Raw genomic sequence first — 26,574 nt, forward strand, 5'->3', positions numbered from 1 at the left:
CTCCTCCAACCAGGATAGGTTTGTCCATCAGCTGGCTTCTATATTGTTTATGAAGGCAGAACCTCCAGGGCAGACAATACAAAAGGACAGATACTGTTTTAAAATAAGTTTGAAAACTGAGAAAATGTGTAATGAACGTATATGTTGCACAGGAGATAGGCTCAGAGCATTTTGTTCCTCTCCCAGAGCAAATAGGCTGGGCTGACATCAAAGCCTGGAATGGCAATCTGTGTAAAAAAAAAGCAATACTTTGGTTTGCTGGGGGTCAGTGACCCCTATTTGAGAGCTGGAAAGAAGAAAAAGAAGGCCCATAATTCAGAAGAAGAAGGCCAATAATTTAGAAACTATAAAAAATGAAGACCAGCTGGAAAGTTGCTAAGAACAGGACATTCTATGATGTACTAAAAGTAAATTTGAAGGTGAACTAAGCATGTTTTTTTTATTGGAGAAGCATGATCCAATGACTGAGGGATTATTATACTTGTATTTATGAGTAAAGGTTACCAAACAAGCCTATATTCACCCATTTTGGTTACCATGGTGGTGTGGCAAACAGGGCTGACTTGATTATTCAGCCCTTGGTCAACACTGTATGTTGAGCTGATAAGACAATGGCTGTAATAGGAATTAACTGCCCCTCCAAGACTGGCTTCTTCCAGCCGATACAATTTCCCTTGGAAAATTAGCTTAAAAACCTTGGGGAAAAATAACTGTCAGTCATCATTGAGTTTAGGTATTAAGCCAGACCAGTGGAATAGTGTTTGACAGCTATGGCCTAGTGCCATGCAGAAGAGCCAATCCTGCAAATAATATCTGCTGAACAATCATTCCCAGGAGCCCTGGAACCATAAATACAATCTATACTTCCTATGATTCACAGACATGACTTGTTATGTGATTATTTTGGATGATAGACAGAAGCCTAATAACGTTCTCTTTACAAATGTTGACACTTTCCTTCTCCTTTAGTATTCATGGTGGAATGTTGAACCCGGCATGGTGGAGATTAAACATATTTTCATATGCTCTTTTCTTGCTTTTATCCAAATTATGGATGACATTTAATCTTTCCTAAACACAGAATAGTGGTGAAAATCTTTAAAGCCCGTGTCTGGTGTTGACAGGATTTATGTGCCAAGAAATGGAGGAACATTGCATCTGACATGAGCTCAAATAGAAGCCTTGCAACCCCAGGAATGGAAATATATGGTTGGTTTCCACCACACTCACAGCAAGAGAGTTTAGATTTATACAGTATTAAGATGTAAGGGCAAAGCACAGAGCAAAATGTTAGTACAAATCATCATGTTTTCTAACCATAACACAATGTTTTTCCCAGAATTACACTGAATAGCGTTGTGCAACTTGCAATCACTGTATACGCATATATGTCTGTTCTGGACAGGTCCAGATTGGGATTCAAACTAGGCCCTGGCATTTCAAGTGCAGAGAGGCCCAAACATCCCCCACCAACCCAATATATAGGGACTGTCTATGTCATCTTACACCAGCCCCTCTGGCATTTGCCAGAACCCACAGATTGGCAGTCCAGGCCTGAATCAGAATTTTGGCTCTTCTAGTACAGAGAGTGCAATAGCGCTCTCTGCGCTATCGATATGTCCTCCCCACCCCACTCCAAAGCTCGGATAAGTGGGGGGACGGCATCCAAAGGGCCACCTCAGGGTGGCCAGGAGCCCAGGAACTGCCCTTACCATGCCCAGCATTAGGCACAACACCCAAAGGGAGCCCTGGATTTAGCACTTTCTTAGGACAGATATTACTAATTCCAATGCTCTGTTGCATCCAATGAGCACTGTACGGTCTGTTTTTATTGATGGGAAGAGAACTAACTAATCAAATGATGTTTACTGTCAACCAAGTAAAAGCTACCTGCCTAAGGGGTATTAACAGTGGTATAGAAGTATGTACATTAACCTATACACATGTATAATTTGCCCAGTGTTTATAAATGACCCCCAGAAAATGTAAGAGTTTTCGTTACTTTGGTGCTTGTCTCCAAGCCCGAACTGGCAATCTGTAGATTGCTGTTAGATGCCATAGACAGTCACTATTTATTGGGCTGCTGAGGGGCTGTTTGGGCCTCTGTGTACTTCAAATGCCAGGGCCTATTTTGAATCCCAGGCCAAACCTGCTTGTTCCCCCTTCTATATTTCATTTATAGGGAAAGAGGCTAACCCTGTATCATAACACTCACTGGATGGAGAAGTACCTAGGTCCTTTCTTAGGGAATAATCACTGAATTGCACGCATAGACCAGTCATCACAAAGTACATGCAGATCTTGGTACAAAGATATTAAATATGAGGTCATTATAAGGGTGAAGACACACTGAGCTACTAGTAACAGCTACTTTTTCATGGCTACTAAAGAAAATAGCCTGCCATAGACAATACTGAGAATTGCCTCTGCTAAAACACACATAGAGATCATAATTATCTGTTTTAGTCTGTTTTAGTAGCCACAACAAGCAGCTGCTACCAATAACTCCATGTGTCTTCACCTTATATGTCATTGTCTGATGTATAATGTGCTCTTCTAAAGCATCCCCATTTCTCCTGTATAATATAACGAAGCATCACTATGATGTTGCACTGTGACATTTACCAGACAATGATCTTTGTATAATTCTTTCATATGAGAGAAATACTAGCTTGAACTTGTGCTTATGCCAGCCTTGCTCTTTTACTTTGGAAAAAAAGGGATCCTTTCAAAACACTTTCCAAAATTTTAAGGCAATCAACCTGTTTTTCAGGCTGTTTGTTATTTAGTCAACTGCCGTAATCAGAAAAACACCCGGGAGTGAATACTGGGAGTGGATATGGGAAACAAGTAATTGCATGCAAAAACAAATTACTAAGAGAGAATGTTCTCTAATGAAATTTCGTTTTGATAAACGTTCATTTTGTTGAGGCCCTTGGCCATAAGGGGGGCTCACAGGCAGAAATAGTAAGATCTTTTACTAAAGCGGCAAAAAGAATTAGTAGGAAGGGGGCACTTAATGCCATATGCAGACATTAGGTAGGAGTAAGAAATTGGTTGTTATTAGAACAATGCCAGTTTCTGATTTGTGCTGCAGATATACAATATTAAAAAATCTCCCACAACTGGCAGTCTGCTGATTTTAATCAGAGCACAACAAAATCGCTTTCTCTCATAAAAAGATGATAGATTCTCTTTAATCAGTCACCCAGCATTGTTCAAGAATTTATGTAGTCTTTCTCATATCACTATTGAAAGGGAAGCGCCATTACCCAGCGGGGGCTGATGAAGATAAAGAAAGCGAAATGAGCAAGTTGTTAATATCCATCAGCATGAGTGTTCACATTCTGTTCTAATACAGCTATATCTCATAGCATGGGAGCAAGGATATTATTGGGGAATTTACTCAGATCAGCAGACATATAAGATCTATACTGCACAGAGCCATTTAATATTTTAGTGCAATTAAAGGACAAGGAAACTTGAGCAAGAATAATGTGCCAGAATGCTCAGTATTTATCTAATACCATGATTATTTGGCTAAGGTGGCCATACACGGTATGAGCCGCTCATTTGGCAAGGTTGCCAAACTAAATCAAAGGAAAAGACTTTGCAGGCGCACTTACTCATACCTTGCTCTTACCTGCGCACGAAATGCGTTAGGCGTGATGTTTTTAATGGATAAATAAAGCCGTTTTTCTGAAGGGATATCCTGTTGTCTGGAGTGTTTGAAGTCTTTTCCTTTGATTTTGCCCGGTTCTTCCCCCAGCTACGGGGTCGGGGCTCCATGCACCCAGACCACTTTTTGGACACGGTGAGTTGTTTCATTGACCCAAGCCATCTTTAATAGTCGTGGGATTCTAGATTTTGCTCTACAGTGTTAGACCAGGGGTGTATATACCTGGGTCTTTTTACTTACTCGGTACGGACCTTATATATACCCACTTAGTGTTGTGTGGATTTCTACTTGACAGCTGGATAAATTTACTTTCTGTATATATATTTAATTTTCTTTTGATATGATTTAATACTTTTTAAGGTTGCCAAACAAGCAGACCGTCTCCCGATATGCCCCCTTAAGGTGAGTGATTTAGGGCTAATTTGAGTGTTTGGCCCTAAGCGGGTCGAATGGCAGGTATATGGGTCGCTGGACTGAGAACCACATCAATGAACCAATGCAGTCCCCCGATCCCACAGGAAAATCAAACCTACCCGACCTACCAATTTTCAGTATTAACCAGTTTCTAAGAACCTTCATTATCCCCTGCCTTAACCCTCATACTGTGTTATAACCCTTTACTGCTTTGGGGTTTTTTTCTACATAAGAAGATAAGCAAGAAGTTAAAATGAAGCCAGGGCAATTCTGCTTTGAGGGGGGAAGTTTAAAAAGTGGAGTCAAATATATCTGGACACTATCAATGTATAATGTGTTGTATCTGCCTTCATACTCATGGTCCTTCTGTAGTAATGTAATATTTACTGCCCTGGTGTTAATCCAAGAATGCAGTTTTCTCTAAAAAGAAAAGGATGAGCGTTAATTCAGGTCCTCTGGTTTTTAGACAACATTACAACTCCCATGTATCCTTCATGACTGAACTTTAAATCTTGCATCTTTATGTCAGAAGGTTATCACTTTGCTAATTCCTTGTCTGTTAAAGCTATGTATGGCAGGAGTCAGTGGGGCACCAGAAATCCTATGTGAAATTAAGAACAGGCAAAAAGTATGTTAAGTATAAGTCTAATTATTGATCAATGTTTAAAAAAAAAGGGATATTGTTCCTTTTAATAAAAAGCCAATGAAGTGTCCTTCTACTCCAAAGATATTTATAAAGCAGAGTTTTTTTTATACCTTTTTGGCCCAGGCCTCCCCTTCCACATAGCTAAGACAATGTTATAGATATATACAGTATATGAAAATCAAAAAACTGTTTCAGTAATATATAGTAACCCTTATTTCTCCACCCAGGACTATCTCTCACTCATTATGGTAGATTACCAGTTACATCAGACCCTCAGTCTCAGCTGGGCCCTGGCAATACGGCATTGAGAAAGAGAAAGGTCTTGCAAAACTATACATTTTGGTTGCTCAAGAGAGGATTTTTGGATGCCAGGAGTTCATAACCAAAATAACAATTTATTAAGAGTCTCAAAAGTTCTCATAGTACAGGCTTCTCTGGGGTAAAGTGGTCAAGGCACATTCAATTCTACAACATTTCACACACTGACATTCCCTTGAGGTAGACTTGGCCACTTCACCTCTGTGACACCCTTTAGCGGACCTGGAACACCACCAGTGGAACCTCCAGGGAATTCTCTATCCTAATTCCCTATCCTTTAAGATCCCTACACTAACAGGCAGTATCACCCTGGCTCACCCTATCTGTCTTACACTTCTAGAGTGGTACTATGACAGGAGCTACACCTACCACTATCTACATATTTCATTCACAGTGCCCTGTTTCCAAACGTTACAAAAGGACTATATCTCGTGGACCCTTTGCCTAAGTCCCAGGCTCCCCTGCAACCTTCCACTCCTTCCTGAATGGAAGTCCAAAGGGGAAGAGGAACCTGCTTGCATGTACTATATCAGATTTTCACAGGAAGTGCTTACCACCCATCCGGGTCAATATGAAACACATCATGCAAAGTTATACAGGTTACAGGTACCAGGTTTCCTAACAGTAATTGGAAGGAAAACGTAATAATGGAATTCCCCAAGCCAGTATGGATATAACCCTATGTATTAAATCAAACAGTGGTGTAACTCCCTGTGCTAGATCTATATGCTAGTGGGGGAGCTTGGGAACAGGGCTTCTGTACCCCCTATAGTTACTGCACATAAACCAAATTAGCATCTTGACTTCTCCCTGTAATTTTATTTGCTATAAGGTCAGGCAATACTGTACTTTTAAAAGCTGCTTTGTCTACTCTTCCCAGCTATTAGTAAGTTTTAGTTCTCATTCATACATGGTCAAGATCTTGGCAGAATGGATTAATTTATGTCCACATTTTCATTATTCTTTTAGTCAACATAGAACACATTTATAGATGAATATAACGTTAAAATGCATTGTTGTTTTACTTTTAATCTCTGCACCGAGGGAGAGCGAGAGTCAGCAAAAACAAAGTACTTGTTCTGCTAAAATCAAGAAGTGGAAAGAAGGGGGGGGAAGAGAGGAGTGAGAAATAATGAGGATATTATTTTCAGCAGACTCTGTGATGGGCACATTCATCTACTCTGTGGTGGCTCTGTAAGTGAATGAAAAACACTGTTTCTCTGGGTCTGACAAGGCACAGAATTACTTCAGTAGTTAAAAGTCTGTTTTTCTTTTGTTTTTTTACAACAAATTTAAGGTGACATTTGCAAATTTGTATAGAATTTAACTGAAATAATCAGGGTAAGAGAAAGGGCAATAACTATACATTGTACTATCTAACTTTATTTGTCTTCTAATATAAATTACCGAGCACTGTGTATTTGATTAAAATTATAGGTCAGATTATTTGTACTTTTTAAATGTATAATATGACATGTAAACCAAAAATATGACATTTTAAGACATAGCTGACATATTTTAAAATTGAATAAGAATGAAAATATTGACTATTTATTGTCTATTTATTTAGCATAATAAATTTTAAATTAATAAGGACACAGTTTCTTTCTATAGTAATTTTCTCTCACAGCTACATTTTTTTTGAGTTAAACAGATTTTTCTTCAAAGTTTGTTTACTTACTATAAACATAGTATCTCCCAGTTTTGTGCTAATGATATGTACTGTAATTAGTAAGATCGCCATTTTCCTCTACATTTACTAACTTCTACAATCCAATCTGTTTGGGAGTTATTAATATACGTGTTACTTCAATGCTGACCAACATTTTTAAGCTAAATACCGGTGACAGCTGATTCCATAGGAGGCATCGAACTATGGGCCTTTCAAGCTAAGGATAAACTAAAGGGGTGATGGCTGTAACCCTTTGGTTATTAGGGATCACATTCAAAATTATGTAGTGGAGAATGCCATTATGAGCAGTAATCAGCATGGCTTTATGAAGGACAGGTCATGTCAGACCAATTTAATTGCTTTTTATGATGAGGTAAGTAAGAAGCTGGACAGTGGGGATGCAGTAGATATCATCTATTTGGATTTTGCCAAAGCATTTGATACCGTTCCCCACAAACGACTGCTTTCTAAGCTAAGGTCTATTGGTCTTAGTGAAGTCGTTTGCACATGGATAGAAAACTGGCTACAGGATCGGGTACAGAGGGTGGTTGTTAATGGTACATTCTCTACTTGGAGTAAGGTTCTCAGTGGGGTCCCTCAGGGTTCTGTACTGGGTCCACTTTTGTTTAATTTGTTCATAAATGACTTAGGGGAGGGTATTATGAGTAATGTATCAGTGTTTGCAGATGACACAAAACTCTGCAGACCAGTCAATTCTATCCAGGATGTGACATCCCTGCAGCAGGATCTTGACCAACTGGCAATCTGGGCAGCTAAGTGGCAGATGAGATTTAATGTGGATAAATGTAAGGTCATGCACCTGGGATGTAAAAATATGCAAGCCCTGTATACCCTTAATGGGACTGCACTAGGCAAATCCCTAATGGAGAAGGACCTTGGAGTCCTTGTAGATAATAAACTTGGCTGTAGCAAGCAATGCCAGGCAGCAGCTGCAAGGGCAAACAAGGTTTTGAGCTGTATTAAAAGGGGTATAGATTCACGGGAGGAGGGGGTTATTCTTCCCCTTTACAGAGCGCTGGTAAGGCCCCATCTAGAATATGCTGTTCAGTTTTGGTCTCCAGTGCTCAAACGGGACATTATTGAGTTAGACAGGGTCCAGAGAAGGGCAACTAAGCTGGTAAAGGGTATGGAAAGTCTCAGTTATGAAGAAAGACTGGCCAAGTTGGGTCTGTTTACACTGGAGAAGAGGCGCTTTAGAGGTGACATGATAACTATGTATAAATATATAAAGGGATCATATAATAACCTTTCTAATGTTTTATTTACCAGTAGGTCCTTCCAACGGACACGAGGGCACCCACTTCGTTTAGAAGAAGGGAGGTTCCATTTAAACATTCGGAAAGGATTTTTTACAGTGAGAGCTGTGAAGTTGTGGAATTCCCTCCCCGAATCAGTCGTGCTGGCTGATACATTATATAACTTTAAGAAGGGGCTGGATGGATTCTTAGCAAGTGAGGGAATACAGGGTTATGGGAGATAGCTCTTAGTACTAGTTGATCCAGGGACTGGTCCGATTGCCATCTTGGAGTCAGGAAGGAATTTTTTCCCCTCTGCGGCAAATTAGAGAGGCTTCAGATGGGGTTTTTTGCCTTCCTCTGGATCAACTAGTAGTTAGGCAGGTTATATATAGGCATTATGGTTGAACTTGATGGACGTATGTCTTTTTTCAACCCAACTTACTATGTTACTATGTTACTATGTTACTATATTTCCATACTGTTGAACTGTAGACTTATAGGAGTTCTTAGCAACAAAGAATGAAATTGAACAGCAATACCAGCAAAATAACCAGCTAAGGAACATTGGAAGTTCCCCGTTTTCTTAAAAATGTTATTAGGCGTTAACAAAGCTATGATTAATAAAAGATGGGTTTGTGTCCCTTTTTATACACATCCCATACAATTGAAAAATAAGAATAATTTTCTCAGTTGCTTTTTAGTGACATGCAGGTTCATTGGCATGGAATTTCACTAAATCAAGTGATATGTTCCATTTTGGAAGTATATTAAATGAATGATACAGTACACACCTTTAAACTGCTTTGCTAAATCTGAGCGCAATACATAGAACTTGTGCTAACGCACAAGACTATACTTTGAATAGAGAAAAATCAGTATATACTATCTACTATTATCACTGATGGAAAGGGAAATTTTCCCCCTGTAAATAGGGTACATCTTTAAAGTGAGAAAATGAGCACTGTCTAAAAAAACGTTACAAGGTCCCCATACACGGACCGATAGTAGCTGCCGATATCAGTCCCTTGGACCGATATCTGGCCTGAATCGGCCCGTCGTTATAATTCCATCATTTGGCCCCAGGGCCAAATGATCGAATTACCCTGGTTTCTCCCGATATCGCGCTTTGGAGAAGATCCGCTCGCTTGGTGACATCGCCAAACTAGCGGATCTTATGGTGTATGGGGACCTTTAGTTAGGCTTTGAGATAAGGAGCAGTTTATTACATAGAGGGCTTATCTGCGGACTGTTTTACTAGCTTCTCCTCTGAAGTTTTAAAGTGAAAGTGGTTTAATTTTTTTGTTTGGATTGTGTCCACCTAAGTCCTAAGCCATTCTAAATGAAGGGAGACACCTTGTATTTCCTTACACATGGTAACTAAGACCGTCATTAGTGTAACAGAATGTAATTTATTCCTCTTTGTGCACTCATACTATCCCATGTCCATATTAAAGTGCAGAGGCTTTTATATGTGTTAAAGTGCCAACTAATATCCTTCTGTTTTGGAATAGGGGGCACATGATTTGTTAGAATTTATAAGGATTTCTGTGTAGGGATGAGAAGGGTGAAGCGTTATGGGGGGGGTCATTATTAATAGTGTGAGGAGTCAGTGTTCTGTCCATGCTACACATGGGTGCACTAGTCAGTAAATGGTGGGCATAGTGCACATCAGCGATTGGCGTGACTGAAGAAGGTAAACTTGAAATAGTAAAATGGGTGGGCCTGTATGTGGAGTGTATAGATGTGTGGCAAAACTCTGGTGAGACCGTGAATCATCCGTAAAACATATCTTTAAATGTGTACAATCTGCCATCAGATACAGATAAGCCCCATATCCCTAACCTTGGGGGGAAGTAATATATGGTACTGATACTGAAAACATTAGGATCTACTACAGGGTGACCAAAAGAAAAGTTACTGTCCATTGAAAAGTAGCAAACCGTGGTAAATGGGTTTGCTTGCTTGTAATTATAAGGCAAATGTGCAGTTTGGCTATGTGCCATGGCAGACTCTAATGTTTGCTTTTACTGAACATGATATTGCGAATTGATGCATTGCTTGTTTTCTCTTTTGTATTAAGTGCATTGAGTCCCTCAGGAGAAAAGTGCTATAAGAATGTTATTATAATTATATTGCTACGGTTGGTTACACACCAGGTATATGCATATGAACCATGCAAAGCAGGAGAGGTTGCACCAGACCACTCACACACAGCACAAGAAATACAGTTTGATAAGGCTGAGGGAATCCTAATTATAAAAGTGTTGTGAGCTTTACTAGGTGCTCCTGATGTTTAGGTAGTTTTTTTTTAGAATCAGTGTTCCTTTCATGTTAATCCCAATAATCCCCCCCCGTAGCTGCCTGTTTATCAGGTTTACAAATAAGGAGGAGCTCATCATACAGTAGTACAGAGAGGGTTTAAATACAGCTCTTGATGATTGCCATCTCTTTATTCTACAATTGCTCTAAAGCTGGCCATACACGCACCGATACTATCGTACGAAACCTCGTTTCGTACGATATTCGGTGCGTGTATGGCATGTCGGCGAGTCGACATCGCAGGAAGCCGCTGATATTGGACGACTCGCCGATCGGCCAGGTGAGAAAATTTTGATTGGGCGCCATAGAAGGCGTCTGACCAAAATCTGCCGTCAGGGCTGAATCGGCAGAAGGAGGTAGAAATCCTATTGTTTCTACCTCCTTATCTGCTGTTTCAGCCCTGACTGTGTGTGGCGGATCTGACGATGTTTTGTGCGACCGATGGTCGCACGAAACATCGTCAGATCATTACGTGTATGGCCAGCTTTAAGAATCAAGACGATTAGAAATTTAAGGTAATTTTACTGACAATGTGCTGATGGGTGCTAGAAACAGCAGCATTCAAGGATATTTCTGAATTAAAACTGTAGACAATATTCCAATACAATTCTTATTCACTGGGGACTAGTGAACACAGTTGTGCATTACCACTTTGTTTGTGAATGACTTTAATTGTGCCAGGATGATGTTGATTTTTTAGCTTCTGAGTAATAAAAAATTTCTAACAACTAAGTTTTATAAGTCTGATCTTCTTAATATATGTTGACCAGTGAAGGTCAGTTTTAGAGTAGGGGAAGAACGGTCTTTGGCCCTTGGCCCAAGCATCACAAGGGCCCCTTGGATGTTAGGAGTATAATATAAATACAAAATGTTTGACTGCATGGTGCAATATTTTCAATATACACCTCAGAAATCTTCCGCTAGCAGGTCTCCATCTGTATTTGCACTGCAACTCTCCTGCATCCCCAGACAGTTTAGTTCCCAGGTAGGTATATACTGTCAGTAGCCTGCTGTTATGTGCACACTCATTATCCCTGACATTATGCTTACGGTATGCCTGCACTCTGGTTCTAGAAAATACCAGCTTTAGCTGTTCAAATATTGGAGCCAGTCTTGGTGTCATTCTTTACCCTGGTGTACAATGTAGATTAGAAGCGTAATCTAATCCAAAGAATGGGGGTTCTGGGTTGGGACACATCTATCTGCTTAGGCAATTATGACGGTTTCTGCCCTCCAGGTTTAGAATATGTATAACTATCCATTTATGTTGTTTTAGATAAAATGCATATGTCTTGAATTTGAATACATGTAGCCTCAGTGCATAACTGGGATGGGATGCAGTATACACACTGTGGTAGGTGTATTTATCCCCTGATTGACGATGCTTACACATGGGCAAAGAGGTTTGTTAATAGGATTACAGGCTTGTCAGTAAAACTGATACCAAAGTTATATAACAGAGAAAGTTAATATTCTCTTGTAGAAAAGATGGTAGCACAATTAGTGAGGGGCCCACAAAGATTGATGGCTACCAGTCTAGAGAAGCCAGCATTCCAGATCAAACTAAAAAAGGTGCCTGTGTTGGTAGAGACCCCTTGTCACCTGCTTGCACCAACAACCCATTTTAATGCTGGGGGAATGGTAGGAGGAAATCACAGGACACATGCATGTACAAGTACATTAGAGGGGATTATAGGCAGATAAGGGGTGTTCTTTTTCCCATAAAAACGATCAACGCACCAGAGGTCACCCCTTTAGATTAGAGGAACGGAGCTTCCATTTAAAGCAGCGTAGGTGGTTTGTCATGGTGAGGGCAGTGAGGTTGGGGAATGCCCTTCCAAGTGATGTGGTAATGGCAGATTCGGTTAATGCCTTCAAGAGGGGGTTGGATGAGTTCTTGAACAAGCATAGTATCCAAGGCTATTGTGATACCAATATCTACAGGTAGTATTGATGATTGTATATATAGTTTATGTATGTGAGTGTATAGATTGGTAGGTGTGGGTTGTGTTTGCTGGGTTTACTTGGATGGGTTGAACTTGATGGACTCTGGTCTTTTTTCAACCCTATGTAACTACAACTAACTACTACTTTGAGTGCTGGAGCAGGTGCATATAACTACAGCCCCCCCTCTTTCTCCCATTCCTTCTACACACATCTGAACTGAGATTCACAATAGGCTCTGGCATTAAACTACACAGAGGCCCAAACAGCCCCACACAGGCCCAATAAATAGTGACTTGCTATGGCAGGTCTGGATTTCAAAACAGACCCTGGCATTTCAAGTTCACAGTTGCCCAAAAAGCCCAATAGTCATAGGCCTTGCCACAAATCTGGGCCTAGGGCGGCACAAATTTAGGGGTGGCATGCCGCCCTGCCGCAACAACATTTTTTAATTTGGCTCCCATACGGAGCAATGGGGACCTCTCCCCACTGCTCTGTATGGGAGTTTAATTGTTTGCGCATGCATGCTCACGGCCCGACAGGGGGGTGGGGGTGTTCATGCATTCTCACATGCGTACACAGTGGGGTTGACCAACGGCGGGGCCTTGGGGCGCCCGGAAGACAAATCTGGCGCTGTCGATAGTGTCTATGGCATCTTACAGCAGCCACTCTGGCATTTACCAGAACCCACAGATTGCCAGTCTGGGCCTGTCCATGTGGCTACAGGGTCTGCTCCCCCTATAGTTATGCCACTTACTGCTTTGGTGAGTATGAGCTCTTGGACATTAGCCCACGTGTGGGGAAAGCACTTAGCAAGCACTAACAGTATTGCACCCAGTATTTGCACAAAGTATTAGATTTTATATCACAGAAGTTAAGGATCTTTGCTTGTGTAGAGACCAAAGGCACAATTGCGAATTCAATTGGCGAGGGACATTGCCAATAAGCTCCTATTTACCCACATCCCTCGCCAATTATATTCATTGCTCCTTTGGCCTCTACACAAGCAAAGATTTTGGTATTTGGTATTTACAAACTGCAGTTTACTAAGGACTGGCTGTACCCAATTTTGTGCCAAGGCTCATGGGTCTCCATTCATCTCCTTAGGCTGATGCCAGATGCGGCGTTTTTACGCTGCGTATTTTCTCCGCCTAAAAACGCCGCACAACCCACACAGCCCCTGACTATGGCATTTTTCAGCCTAGCACTGGTGACGTAGCAAATCCCGTTTCCCTTGGTGCTAATAAATAGTAAAAAACACAGCGTATTTCCGCAAGGTCTGGCAGCTGCCTTTGCGTATACATAGGAATAGGTTGCTGTGCAAATAACAACGTATTTTGGCAAACGCATGGAAAGTCTGTGGTAACGCGTTTTCTAGCGTATTTACGCATTGTGTGTTTTCCATTGAGACTGTTAAAGTTATTTCTATGGATGATATCGTGCGTTTTTCAGCCGCCGAATAAGAAAATACGCAGCGTATACGCAGCTTATTGCCAATAAGCTCCTATTTACCCACATTCCTCACCAATTATATTCATTGCTCCTTTGGCCTCTACACAAGCAAAGATTTGGGTATCTGGTATTTACAAACTGCAGTTTACTAAGGACTGGCTGTACCCAATTTTGTGCCAAGGCTCATGGGTCTCCATTCATCCCCTTAGGCTGATGCCAGACGCGGCGTTTTTACGCTGCGTATTTTCTCCGCCTAAAAATGCCGCACAACCCACACAGCCCCTGACTATGGCGTTTTTCAGCCAAGTACTGGTGACGTAGCAAATCCCGTTTCCCTTGGTGCTAATAAATAGTAAAAAAACACCGCGTATTTCCGCTAGGTCTGGCAGCTGCCTTTGTGTATACATAGGAATAGGTTGCTGTGCAAATAACAACGTATTTTGGCAAACGCATGGAAAGTCCGTGGTAGCGCGTTTTCTAGCGTATTTACGCATTGTGTGTTTTCCATCGAGACTGTTTAAGTTATTTCTATGGATGATATCGTGCGTTTTTCAGCCGCTGAGAGAATTAGAGAATACGCAGCGTAAAAACGCCACGTGTGGCATCAGCCTAAGGTTAGAAACACGACGGTAATTACTAAAACGTTACCAGCCCAAATTTCAGCAGCGCCCTATTAATCCCAATGTATTAAACATGCTCTGTGTGAGGTCACTGGACTTAGTGAGATTCCTTTGAAACTGTTAATATACAATCCGTGTGTAAGTGTGACATTGTTGTTTTTGCACATGATGCACAATATCCACTCAAGGCGTGGCATATCACTCCCCCCAAGCACCGGGCACCAGGTGAAGCGAAACCCAACCCGCTCCCACACACCTAACCCTTCCCTCCCTGCTAGCTGCCTCTGTAACCGGAGAACACGGACAAGGGCAACGTGACGTAAACATGTGGGCGTGGCTTGTGAGAGCGGCGAGCAGCGCAGTACAGAGGGCGTGGCCTCGAGTAAAGGGGCGTGTTGTTGTTGGCGGTGACACGGACAGGTGGGCGGTGCTGTGGGACAGAGGGAGTGACGCAACGTGTGTGTTGGTGTCCGTAGGAGCTGCGGCTTGTGATTGTGTCCTGTTGCGGCTCCCGGCTGGGGATTGGCGGCGCTCGGTGGGATCTGGCTTCCCGGTGAGTTAAGGAGCTTGCGGGTTATAAGGGGGAGGGGATGGGAGTGACAGGTTCTCAGCCCCGGGGCGTATAGAGGTGCGAGGGATGGATTACCTTATCTCACCCTGTGCCCGTTTCACATAATGGCTCATACATTCTATCTATCGCTTCTACACTATGGATAGCATAGGGCTGGAGAATAAGGCTATAGGTGCGAATTGCCCTGCTGGCTGCATGTAAATAGCACGGCCATGGGATCCATTATCAGGAATGCTTGTCACCTGGGCTTTCCGGATAAGGGACATTCCATGCTTAGGAACGCTATGCTTTAATGGCATTACAGCATCTATGGATAATGGGTTTCCGGGTGATAGATCCTGAACCTGTACTATTTATATGAAACCTGTAGGGATGTTGGCTTTCAACTATTCATGACTTATACAGTAGGAGTAATAATAATATTATTCATGTGTCATACAGTATGGATACCACTAATGATATCAGCTGTATATGGCTCATACAGTATGAATAACAGTAATGATATCAGCTGTATATGGCTCATACAGTATGAATAACAGTAATGATATCAGCTGTATATGTCTTATACAGTATGAATAACAGTAATGATATCAGCTGTATATGTCTTATACAGTATGAATAACAGTAATGATATCAGCTGTATATGTCTTATACAGTATGAATAACAGTAATGATATCAGCTGTATATGTCTTATACAGTATGAATAACAGTAATGATATCAGCTGTATATGGCTCATACAGTATGAATAACAGTAATGATATCAGCTGTATATGTCTTATACAGTATGAATAACAGTAATGATATCAGCTGTATATGTCTTATACAGTATGAATAACAGTAATGATATCAGCTGTATATGGCTCATACAGTATGAATAACAGTAATGATATCAGCTGTATATGTCTTATACAGTATGAATAACAGTAATGATATCAGCTGTATATGTCTTATACAGTATGAATAACAGTAATGATATCAGCTGTATATGTCTTATACAGTATGAATAACAGTAATGATATCAGCTGTATATGTCTTATACAGTATGAATAACAGTAATGATATCAGCTGTATATGTCTTATACAGTATGAATAACAGTAATGATATCAGCTGTATATGGCTCATACAGTATGAATAACAGTAATGATATCAGCTGTATATGTCTTATACAGTATGAATAACAGTAATGATATCAGCTGTATATGGCTCATACAGTATGAATAACAGTAATGATATCAGCTGTATATGTCTTATACAGTATGAATAACAGTAATGATATCAGCTGTATATGTCTTATACAGTATGAATAACAGTAATGATATCAGCTGTATATGGCTCATACAGTATGAATAACAGTAATGATATCAGCTGTATATGTCTTATACAGTATGAATAACAGTAATGATATCAGCTGTATATGTCTTATACAGTATGAATAACAGTAATGATATCAGCTGTATATGTCTTATACAGTATGAATAACAGTAATGATATCAGCTGTATATGTCTTATACAGTATGAATAACAGTAATGATATCAGCTGTATATGTCTTATACAGTATGAATAACAGTAATGATATCAGCTGTATATGGCTCATACAGTATGAATAACAGTAATGATATCAGCTGTATATGCCTCATACAGTATGAATAACAGTAATGATATCAGCTGTATATGGCTCATACAGTATGAATAACAGTAATGATATCAGCTGTATATGGCTCATACAGTATGAATAACAGTAATGATATCAGCTGTATATGTCTTATACAGTATGAATAACAGTAATGATATCAGCTGTATATGTCTTATACAGTATGAATAACAGTAATGATATCAGCTGTATATGTCTTATACAGTATGAATAACAGTAATGATATCAGCTGTATATGGCTCATACAGTATGAATAACAGTAATGATATTAGCTGTATATGTCTTATACAGTATGGATAACAGTAATGATATCAGCTGTATATTACTCTGTGCAGGTACATTAGAGGGGATTATAGGCAGTTGGGGGATGTACTTTTTTCCCATAAAAACAATCAACGCACCAGAGGTCACCCCTTTAGATTAGAGGAACGGAGCTTCCATTTGAAGCAGCGTAGGTGGTTTTCCACTGTGAGGGCAGTGAGGTTGGGGAATGCCCTTCCTAGTGATGTGGTAATGGCAGATTCTGTTAATGCCTTTAAGAGGGGCCTGGATGAGTTCTTGATCAATCAGAATATCCAAGGCTATTGTGATACTAATATCTACAGTTAGTATTAGTGGGTGTATATATAGTTTATGTATGTGAGTGTATAGATTGGTAGGTGTGGGTTGTGGGTGCTGGGTTTACTTGGATGGGTTGAACTTGATGGACACTGGTCTTTTTTCAACCCTATGTAACTATGTAACTATGTAACTATATGCCTCATACAGTATGAATAACAGTAATGATATCAGCTGTATATGGCTCATATAGTATGGATACTAGTAATGATATTGTCTCTATTTTTCCTCATACAGTATGAATACCAGTAATGATATCAGCTGTATATGCCTCATACAGTATGGATACTAGTGATGATATTATCTGTAAATTACTTATACAGTATGGATACTAGCAATTATATTGTCTCTCTATTTCCTCATACAGTATGAATACTAGTGAAGATATTGTCTCTATATTTATCATACGGTATGGATACTAGTGATGATATAATCTCTATTTCCTCATACAGTATGGATACTAGTGATGATATAATCTCTATATTTCCTCATACAGTATGGATACTAGTGATGATATTATCTGTAAATTACTCATACAGTATGGATACTAGTAATAAATATCATCTCTATATATTTCCCTTACAGTATGGATACTAGTAATGATATCATATCTCTATTTCTTATACAGTATGGTATGGATAATGGTACTGTATATCCCTCGTACAGTATGGATACCAGTAATTATATCAGCTGTATATGCCTCATACACTATGGGCTTATAGTAATGCTATCAACTGTACTTGACTTAAACATTCTTAGAAGTATTTTTGTTATCCTATAGTTGAGATAATTTAATGCTAATAATCATATCTCCTGTATATGTAGCACACAGTACAGATAACAACGCTATCAGCCATATTTGTTTTATAATGCTTGAATAGTCATATCTGGTGCATGTGTTTCATTGTTTCATACAGTATTAATATCTGATGTTTGTTTCTATCAGAGTATCAATAATAATGCTAGTTCCCATATATGTCTTATACAGTTTGGCTAATGATATTGTCTGTATATGTCCCATACACTATGGGTAATAGTAACGTCAGCACAGGTTTTCAACAGTTTGAGGAATATTCATGCTCTGAGCAATAATTCTCTTATGCAGTATGGATAATAATGTTCTCAGCTCTTACACTGTGGATAAAAATAGTTTCAGCATTGTATGTATCATGCAGCTTGGATAATAACGCTATACAGGTCCCTTGCAGTTTGGAAAATATTGTATTGCTGTTGAGTGTACATATATACAGAATAATGCCATAATGTTCTCCTGCAGTTTTGATGATAATCCTGGTCGGCCATATGTGTTTCATATACTTTAAAATGTAATTCTGCCAGTTTTAGAGCTTTCATACAGTATAGGTTATAATATCTGCTTTACAGCTCTCATACAGCTTGGATAATAATAATTTTGGCTACTTGGATCTCTGACAGTTTTTATAATAATAATGTGTACAGGTATCTTACAGTTTGGATAATACTGATTCTGTTGACTGTGCCGGTCTCACGGAGTTTGGATAATAGTAATCGTATTGGCTGCACAGGTCTTGCAGAGTTTGGATAATAGTAATCCTATTGGCTGTACAGGTATCCTACAGTTTGTATAATAATGCTATGGGCTATACAGGTCTCCTACGATTTGCTAATATTAATAAAATATACCCAGTACAGTATATTATCAGACATCCAAATGCCATAACAGATTTTGCTTTGACTGATCCAGACTTGCATTGCTTTTCCATTCTCTATGTTTTTGTAAAAGCATTCCTTAGCTGGATTTTATTCATAACTTTTTTTTTTACACCTATGAGCAATGTGTTCGGGCCAAGCTTTGTATTGTGACCCTTCAGCCAAAGGCTGCCAGGGGAATTGGGGGTGTGAATTGCTTGTTTTTGTGTTCTGTCCATATTTTGTTTTATCTTTTTAAAAGTATAAATTAGGTATCTCCAACATTTGGTTCTCAACTGTTATTGAACTACATCTCCCATCACCCTTAACTGATTTTGGATGTCAGGGTGCTGAAGGGCTGTGGGTTTTGCAGTGTATATAGAACAAATTTCTTGTACACTTGACCTTAACACTAAGCAGAGAGTCATTGACAGGTCCTACTATATTATAAATCCTTATCCTACATTATTATACTCTTTCTACCCAAAACTGCTACGATAGTGGCCCACTTTGCTTTTCTTAATGGCAGCTATATTTGAGCAATATGAGTGCATGTAGGGTTAATGCTAAGAATAGTGCAGAGCCTTCCAGTCACAGTGAGATTGCATCAAGTTTATTTACATGAGCCCTTATGGGCCATAGCTTTCATGTATGAGGATACAGTGCCTCTGCTCCCAGTGTGCTATGGATGGGAAGATAATGGGTATAATGGGAGATTATATTTGCCTGCAGCTGCCTCACTGCACTGCTGATGAGTGCAGATCTCCCAGGGGAAGGCAGGCCCATGCTGGTAGCCCCGTTGGCCAGCTGGACTTGAGGAGGATTATTTTCTGGTGCATTTGAATGTTAAAACAGTCTGGTAATTTAAAAGCTGGTTGTCATTTGTCAACAGCGTAGGCCTTTGTCACGTGAATGCTGTAGGGTTTATTTGCTGATCGCACAGGGCCACTGTCTTATCAGTGAATTGGGCACGTAGACACTCAGGGCAATGGCACATGACTATGAATTTTTGCCCATTGCCATTTTTGGTAGAAGTAGGGCCTAAATACCTAGTTACTCTCTGTGGCATGGCTATACTCTCTCCCTTGTCAGTGACATTGGAAAGAGCTGCAGACTCCACCAAGTGAATCATTTTGCCATCCCGTACAGCTGTCACTTTACTTTAAACATCTGTACCCATAGGAGTAAACATCAGATCTTAAAGGGGTTGTTCACCTTTGAGTTAACTTTTAGTACGTTATTCAATGGCTAATTTTAAGCAACTTTTAATTGGCCTTCATTATTGATATATTTTTGGAACTATGTGCCTTCCTTTTCTGATTCTTTTTAACTTTCAAAAGGGGGGCACTGACCCCAGCTGTCAAAAAAGGGTCACTCTTGTATTGGTGCATCCCTTGCAAGTAGTGTAGGATTTTAATTTGCAGACACCCTCAAATTATTTTGTGTCCAAAAATTGCATAATTCACTTGTTTTTTAAATAAGCGCTCTTATGTTAATAGGTCCATTGTCTATGTATTCACATGTGGTTTAAAGGGAATGTCAACCCAAAAATATAATTTTGCCTAATAAAAGAAAACATAATTTTAAGCAATGTTGCAATATACATTTATTACAAATTTGTAATGGTTTTTAAATACTTTGTGTATATAATTGTTATTAAAAGCAGTGTGCCAGTCCTTTTCTGTTCCCTGCCCTGGGGGCTCTGGCAGTTGAAACAATGTAACACAAACCAGCAGATTGACAGACCTGCCTTGCTGGAGGAGACTGACCTTTGCAACATTGTTTAAAAAGAAACAACCAGGAGTTTAACAAATTCTGTTTTCAGTGGCAGTTACAAATAGCTTTTAAAGCAACACAAAATTGTAATACATTTATATTGGAAATTGGTTTGGAATTTTGTTGCAAAAAAGGTTTTTTGGTTTGACATGTTATTTAAGAATGGCTGATACAAAGGAGTATGTGAACCCAGGGCTGGTAGTTAAAATAGGTAGCCGAGGTGCTTGCAGTGCCTCCACAATATGCAGCAGACCATTGGATCTATAGGACCTGTTGTCTCAGCAGTAGTACATGTATCCCTGAATGCACAGGGCCACATACATTGATTAATATTCCCCCTGGGACCATAGACCTCTAACATAGATTACAAGTGTATCTCTGGCATTGAAAGGTCAGTGGTGGTCCAGCCATGTGTAGCAAAGTCATTCCAGCTTTAGGTATTTATTGGGCTCTATGGGTTATCTATATGAGAATTTTATATATGTCACCTTGCGTATGCATTTATATATGCATTTACCAAGCACAGTGCAGCACAACTAGAGGATAAATGGACCTAAGCGGTGCATAGATCATTTGTGTAACATTATATATGGATCATTTATGGATAAATGACCCATAACATGAAGAATCTTGGAAATCACTGATCTCATAGAATGTTTTGCTATACTGATTTTTTTTTTTTTAAGCCACTTCCTCTGTAGAGTAGTGACAATCGCTGCCACGCTGGGTTCTGTTCCAGGGACTTGTACACATGCCAATTTGTGGGTCAGGAAGGAATTTGTCCCCCAGGAGGATACACTGGCTACTGTCATTTCAGGTGGAGTTTGTCTGCTTTCTTCCCTTAGTCAAAATGGCAAAGGTTAAAGCTTTGCACAAATCTGTTTTATTTCAGCCTCTTAGCCTACATTATGTTAACAGTCATTTAAACAGCATATATATATTAGCAGCTGGGGCTAGGGTTTATCCCCCATTTATTTTTCATAAGTAAATATTGAAGACTGTATTTACATTGGTGTAACTAGATGTTACTGGGCCCCACAGTAAATTCAACTTAGGATCCCTTACATTGCCAACTTGACCAATTCTTCCAAGACATATTGAAATTGCTAATTTATTGGGGTGTTCCTGGGCCCCCTATACTCCTGGCCCCCCCTGCAACTGCAGGGTCTGCTTCCTCTGTAGTTACGCCCCAGTATACTTAATTGCATAAGTCTTCAGACTTCTTGGATTCAGTTTTCACCTTTTTGATGCAAGATTTAATCAGGCCCCCCGGGGTTGCCATAATGTATTATTATTATTAACATTTATTTATAAAGCGCCAACAGCCGCAGCGCTTTACAATAAGTGGGTTTCATACATTGGACATTCAGATTAACATATAAGGCAGTCAATTACCGATACAAGAGGTGAAGAGAGTCCTGCCCAAAAGAGCTTACAATCTACAAACATATAAAAGCCCTATTATGAATGTCACCATGCTACAGTTTCCGGGACCTCCTTCCTCTGTGCCCTGCCTTGGGCTCTTAGGGCAGGGTAGCCTTATATTTTTTGGAACCTATGTTTTATGAAGTGCTCAGAGCATCCCATACTTAAAATATGTATGAATGACCACTTCCTGGTTATTTGCCATAGTGATCATAAATTAATGTTTTTATTCTACTGTGGTTTCGATTGAATGCTTGATTGAATAAAATAATAAATCATGAGAAATTTTTAAACCAAAATGTCAAAGTTTTAATAATAGGGAATATATATATATATATATATATATATATATATATGTACTGTCTTTTCTCTGCCTCCTGACAAAAGTCCCTGTGGGGGACTGAAACGTTGGAGGTCTGTAATGTTCCTTTTTCATATTTTGTAATAAAATGTATCTTTTTTCAAATAATTTAAATCCTGTGAGTGCTGACACTTTTTTGTCTTATTCTACTATATTTGCTCTTGCACCCAGGTATAATCATTGTTAGTGGTGTGTACCAACTGTCTGTCTATATGTGTGTATATATATATATATATATATATATATATATATATAGTTATACATGCAATACACGAGATTGTTTTGAACTATAAGACCCTTGGTGCTTTATTTTTTCTTTGCTTTGTTTATTTTTTCAATAAACAAAGGTAAGGCAAAACATGCAATTACATATGGCTTGTTTCCCCTTTAAACAAGGCCTGTAACCAAATGATACTATCAGCACATTATGCCTGTGCTTTTCCATTGCCGGCTTTTGTTTACTTCTAATGGGGTATCACTTCAATCCATGCAGCCATGCCCTTTTTGCCTACTGTTTTTCTCAGCTATGCCAAAGTTCCATTCATAAATAAGTCAATGTTGGAGTGTAGTCATTGGTGACATTGGGACGTGGCTGCGTGCCTCCTGGGGGTGATTATCGCAGGAAAGTGCAGGAGTTTCCAGTGTTGTTTTAAGCAAATGTTGTGATTATAAATATGAGCCAACCAGACTGTTATTGTTTGACTGCACTAACTGAGATTAAGCCATGCCTGTATTTGTATATTTGGCTTGTTTTTCTTCTAGCAACTTTAAAAACAATTTTTACAAATATTTCATTGTAGTAAATGTGAAATTGTAGTTGTATCCCTTCATGTTTTTCAGCTTGGCTCTTGTTCAAGCAATCAACCAAATTTCCAGATATATATATATATATATTTCCTCATATACATTAGATCAGGGTTGGCCAAAACGTTGATCGCGGCCCACCAGTCGATCCCCTGTGGATTTCTGGTGAACCGTGTCAAGGCCAGGAAATGCGGAAGTGTGGCGGTTCCCCGCATTTATTGGGTAGGCGCACGTACGCTGCGTCGCGGGGAGGAGTCAAAAGCCGATTGCCGGGGGAAAAAGTCTGCACACCCCTGCATCAAATCATGCTGATTGGTTGCTATGTGTTACCAGACCTTGACCTTTACCCCCCCCCCCCATGTTCAGCAAGAGCCTGATATGCAGGTTGGAGCTCCCTGATTTAAGTAAATTTCAACGATAAAGGCCATAGGGACAAGGACTGCATCAACGACCCAACAAGCTTCTTGTCCCAACGGGATTTTTAATCCTGCCCAATCAAAACCTGCCTGATTTTTAACCAGATATCAATCAGGTAGGCCATTCTGAGGGCCCAGATTCAGGCCGATAAGCTGACAACTTGGACCATCTGCAGCTTTTATTGGCCTGTGTAAGGCTACCTTAAGTCTTAAATGGTATGGATTTAGCTCTGGAGGGGTTTATAGTGGAAACTGCAGCCTCGGAGCTTGGTTCTGTCATATGCAGGGGTCACTTTGTAATGGCAGTTTCAGTGGGTATATAAATGCAGTCTTGTGCTAATTGCAGGGTTTTCTTCATTTTGAACCCTGCACCCCCAACTCATGTACAACTTGCATTATACCATTTTCCCAACTCTTATGATAGCATGAGTAGTAGTTTTGCCGAAGGTATATAATATATTCATGAAAATGAGTTGATGTTTGAAGAAGCCTTTTTGCCTTAAGCTTCATTTCATGAAAGTCATGAGATTGTGAGATGACTTGTATATCAGGTTATACCAAGTAATGATGTATAATTGTTCAGAAAGAGCAACTGCACATTTTTAAACAAGATAAAACACCCATAGCCCCCATCTGCTCATATGAGAATTGTATGAATACTCCCAAATAGGCCACAGTTAGTGGAGTGTTTTTTAGTGCAAGAGCAATGTGATAGATGCCTATATAGGCATCTTCCTTTATTTCTAATGGGGCAGAGGTTGCATTCGGTAAGTGAGGACATATATGTTTGTCCTAAGGGACAAGGATAATTATCCACAAAGTTGCCCAAAATATATCCCCCTCACACTCTAGTTAACTTATATAAGTTTTTATTCTAATAGCACAGGGGCATTATTTGGCGGGAGAAAAAATGTGCCCATCCACCACTCACTACTTATAATGGAGACCGATGAGTAGGGGTGTTATAACTGCCAGGGTTTTCTGACTGGTTACAGGAACCCTTAGGGTATTTATGTGAGAATTATTAGGAAAATGTGAATTTAGGAAGAGAAATATACTGCATGATGATTATCTCAGACTTTGTGCCTAATATATTGGAAAACTTAAGCTGGCCATACAAACACCCATAATATTGTATGAAACCTTGTTTTGTACGATATTCGGTATGTGTATGGCAAGTCGGCAAGGCGAACAATATCTCAGAAGGCTGCTGATATCGGTCAACTTGCCGATCGGGCGGGTTAAAAGATTTTGATCGGGCGCCTGAGCAAAATCAGCCTTCAGTGATGAATTGACAGAAGGAGGTAGAAATCTTATTGGTTCTACCTCCATATCTGACGATTCAGCCCTGAATGTCAGTGGAGGGTTGAAACGATCTTTCATGCGACCGATGTTTTTCAATTCTAGCCATCATACTAGCAGCAACGAATATTGAGAATGATAAGCTGTCCTAGCCATCATCTCAACAGCAAAGGATTATGAGATACAATGGGTGCTGCTGGGGTAATGGTTAGGATGCTATCTAAGGATGTTGGGAGAGAAAGGAAGGGGACATCCTAGCCATTGAACCAGCAGCAAAGGGTGTTGAAATAGAGAGGGTCTGGCATCCTAGCCATCATCCCACCTGCAACGGAAGTTGGGAGAGAGTGGGCATTGTACCCTCAGCCGCCACACAAAGACTTTTTAAAAACAGTGAAAGGTGTGAGCACTTGCTGGTTGGCAAAATATATGTATTGCGGGTTGTATTGTTCAGTTTTAAGTTGTCTTCATATGTGTCAAGTAATTTCTTCTTGAATGTTATTGTGTTTTCATGTTATTTAAAGGGGAACTGTTTGCAGTTTTACTTTGCTATCCAGACAATCAGACCTTTCTACCAGTGCATGTAGCTTGGCATCCCTAGAGGCTTATATTCTTGTTTCCATGATGAGGTTGCCTGCTAGAATTGCTTTAGCTGCTCATGAATCAGATGCAGGAGCGGTGCCAGCAGCTAATGTTATGGAGATGGGTGCCCGTAGAGAAATTGGCTAGTACTTTGTGCCAGCCGCACCATTATCATCGCTGCCTACAAGGGAGAATCTGGAGAACTTCTTCTTAAAGGGGGAAGAGTTCTGACTTGCTTTCGCTTGCTCATGGGAACGCTCTATATGTGCCAGGAAAGCTGGCAGCTACATATTTGTTTACGAAAAGATCCTACACTGATATTGGCTATGTTTTATACTTATATATTGGTACAAAGCTTATTGTATGTGCACACATTTCTTCATTGTCATATTTACATTTATACGAATGAGCGGAATGTGCCTAATTGCTTGTCAAATCAGACCGATATCACCCACTCGTAGGTGGGCATATCAGGAGAGGTCAGCAAGCGAGTGGATCTTACCGTGTTTGGCCAGCTTTAAGCTTAAAGAATAAGTAAACCTTTTTTTTTCTATGAGTAAAATTACTCTAAACAGCCTCTAGAATTACCTACCTTTGTCCCAGCATTCTCTCTGACCTGGTTCCTCAGAAGGTGTTCGTTTTCTTTGCTACCTTGTGCAGAGTGAAGCCCCGACCCCACTTCCTGTTCAGGTCTCTCATAAAAAAAAAAAAACCCCTGCTAATGCACAGACTGGCTCTTGCTGCCTCCAGGCATGCGCAGAAGGCTCTTCAGGTCGACAACAGGTTGTCGAATTGAAGCGAGAACTGAACAGGAAGTGGGGTCGGGGCTTCGCTCTGCACAAGGAGCAAAGAAAACGAACACCTTCTGACTGAGGAACCAGGTCAGAGAGAATGCTGGGACAAAGGTAGGTAATTCTGGAGGCTGTTTAGAGTAATTTTACTGATAGAAAAAAAAAAGGTTTACTTATTCTTTACTATACTCCACCCAAACACAACTTAATCTTCTTGAAAAGTAAACATAATTTCAAACGACTTTGCAATATACGTCAATTAAAAATATGCAGCCTTGTAATGAT

The 26,574-nt window shown here is 39.9% G+C and overlaps 1 protein-coding gene across 4 annotated transcripts in view; it reads left to right on the forward strand.

The window, feature by feature from the left end:
- Positions 1-14,745: 14,745 nt before the first annotated feature.
- Positions 14,746-26,574, forward strand: part of mpp7 (membrane protein, palmitoylated 7) — a 203,917-nt gene continuing 192,088 nt past the window's right edge. For 3 of the 4 annotated variants that reach the window (XM_031903186.1, XM_031903188.1, XM_031903187.1), the window contains exon 1: positions 14,746-14,876. The gene's annotated coding sequence lies outside the window, so the exon portion shown is untranslated. 4 annotated transcript variants of the gene reach the window in all.

This window comes from Xenopus tropicalis, chromosome 6 (assembly GCF_000004195.4).
Source record: "Xenopus tropicalis strain Nigerian chromosome 6, UCB_Xtro_10.0, whole genome shotgun sequence".
NCBI classification, from domain to species: Eukaryota; Metazoa; Chordata; class Amphibia; order Anura; family Pipidae; genus Xenopus; species Xenopus tropicalis.